Source organism: Tamandua tetradactyla, chromosome 12, assembly GCF_023851605.1.
Source record: "Tamandua tetradactyla isolate mTamTet1 chromosome 12, mTamTet1.pri, whole genome shotgun sequence".
NCBI lineage: Eukaryota > Metazoa > Chordata > Mammalia > Pilosa > Myrmecophagidae > Tamandua > Tamandua tetradactyla.
The window spans coordinates 6,420,612-6,423,355 of NC_135338.1; the positions used below are offsets into that span (position 1 = coordinate 6,420,612).

Sequence of the window (2,744 nt, forward strand, 5' to 3'; positions counted from 1 at the left end):
TGCCAATACCACACTGTCTTGGCTACCATAGTTTTAAACTTTTTAAAATAAGATAGTATAAGTTCTTCAACTTTGTGCTTCTATATCAAGTTAGTTTTGGCTATTATATATCCCTTATGTTTCCATATAAACTAGAATCGGCTTATCAATTTCTTTAAAAAATCTGCTAGGGGAAATTTCTATTTCTACAATATTGAGTTTTCTAATATGTAATCATGATATATGCATTATTTATTTAGATCTTCTTTACTCTCTCTCTAAGCAGTATTTTATAGGTTTCAAGCACAGGTCTTATATGTACTTCAGTAGATGTACTTCTAGGTATTTGATGTCTCTTGATAACATAATAATGGTAATTTTTACTTCATTTTCCCATTGTTTTACTCTTGTTGGAAATACATAAATGTCAACTAGATCAAGATCATTGATAGTGCTGTTTAGATATTCCATATTCTTAGTGATTTTTTTTGTCTACTTGTTCTAATCATTGCTGAGAGATGGGAGTTCAAATCTCTTTCTCCGTAGCTTTACCTTTTTCTTCCTGTAGTTCTGTCTATTTTGCTTCATGTAATTTGAAGTTCTGTTACAGTGTAAACCTACACTTAAGTTAGGCTATGTTCTCTTGGTGGATTGCTCCCCTAATCATTTTTAAATGTCCTTCTTTATCCCTGGTAGTATTTATTGTGAATTCTACTCTGCCTGATATTAATATAACCATTCCAGCTTTATTTTATTTTATGTTTATGTAGTATTTCTTTTGCCATCCTTTTACTTGTAACCTAACATTGTCTTTAAAGTACATTTCTCGTTCACAGCATAAAATTTGGTCTTTATTAAAGTCTTTCAAACAAGTGTGTGCTTGCGAGTGTATAAATATTTATATATTTACCCACTATATATGTTTGATATATTTACAGTGATCGTCCTTCCTTTTTTTTAAAGTCAGGTTTTTTATTTAATATATTCTAATATGTAGTAACAGCAGTAAATAAACACTTCGAAAAATAGGCACATATTCCCCTGCATCCGGAAGAAAATTAAGTCAAAATATTCTACATGGTAGAAGGGAGACAACTGTTGATATTCATGGTTAGGCAATTCAAAGAGAGTTTGGAAATTTCTAAAGCCATTTCCAAAAAAGTCAATAGTAAGAGGCTGAGACACAGTTACTTCAACAGGATAAAATGTTCATCTCTACAATGGTTTTATAACTCAATCTTTAACAGAGATTGAGTTGCACGCGGATAGCATGACATTCTTGTTTCAGCCTTAAAGGAAAAGAGAAAGTCTTTCCCCTTTGCACCAGTATGAAGTATTTCTGAAATAAGGTTCCCTTTAAGTGGATTACTGCAGTACTCATTCACATAGCAGAGTTCACACATGCAGTAAAAAGACAAATACAGGATTTCTGGTAATTTTTTGTGGTTGATTTGGTTAATTACATAAAATGAGGGATAAATACTCACAATTATGATCTGTTTAACAAAACTTCCAGGTACATCAGAATGAAAAACATGTCCTAAAATAAAGTCGGATCACCAGGTATATAAAATATATAAGCTGTGTCAGCTTCCTTCCTTCCTTCCACTTTTTCAGTGCTCCTAGGAACAGCTCTTAAATTTACTACCTTTGCTAAGACCTTTACCCCACTGGAAAGGAACCCCAGAAAGGCAAGGTATTCTGACAAAATGCTCTTACACCCTTTACTTGGGACATTTTATTTTTAACTTAAAGGGATCAACCTGTCAGCCTTAAAAGAAGCATCACACGGGTGAAAATATTTGGGGGAACTTTAAACACATAGCTACCTCTTCATGCTTAAATTAGATTTACTTCAGCTGTTTTTAGAAAGAATTCCGTGTAATTATCCAGGGCAGTAAATTATATTTTGGTTCTTTTTTACATAGCTGCATTCAGAAACACTCTATGGGGAGCATGTTTACCTGGAATTTATATTCTTCTAAGTAATCTTTTAGTCTTGTTGGTAAAGGCAATCCCTGGATGGTACCGGTACATTTGTTAATAATGAGTCTACGGAGATGCTTCAGAGCTGGTGCTGCAGTGCAGAGCGCTTTGGTCAGGTAAAGGTAGGGAGTGCCATTCCAGGGGGCTTCCCTGCCGGTTCGCTTAGCCTTGCACGTTTGAACATGGTGGTCCATCCGATGAGCCACACTGTCAAACTGTACAAACTTGGACTTGACGCATATGAGAGTCCAATCTGAATTTCCAATCTTGGTATTGGATTTGCAGATGAGTTGGTCCAGCTGATGTTTTAACAGATATTGTTAATAGGTAGTCTGAATGCAAACTGTCTAATCAAGAAGGTTCCTGCTGGTGCTTCTTTAAATTTTCCTTTGGACTTCATTAACAGTCTACTTCCCCAGGACCATCCTCTGTGACTGAGCTCCCGAAGGGACTTGGCTCTTTGCGCCGCCTCAGGGAACTGCTCTTGGGTGAACCCCGCGGTCCTCCACTCGCTCCGTGGCATTCCCGGAGGGCTCGAGGCACCGCAGGGTCATGTGGGAAAGGTCTATATATTATGTCTTTTCCCTCTCACTGCTTTTTATGGTTTTTCCCTTTCTTGTTTCTTTACATCAGTTTGACTAGGATGTGCCTAGAGACAATTTTCTTTGCACTTTTCCGGATCGGGGTTTGCTGAGCTTTCTGGATCAATGGGTTGCTGTTTTTGATACACATGGAAGTATTTCAATATATTTCAAATACTTTTTCTGCCCAATAGCTCT

At 36.4% G+C, this 2,744-nt stretch overlaps 1 pseudogene; it reads right to left on the minus strand.

Moving 5' to 3' along the window:
- Window positions 1-1,913: 1,913 nt before the first annotated feature.
- Window positions 1,914-2,519, minus strand: LOC143652734 (suppressor of cytokine signaling 2 pseudogene; annotated as a pseudogene).
- Between the last annotated feature and the right edge of the window lie 225 nt (window positions 2,520-2,744).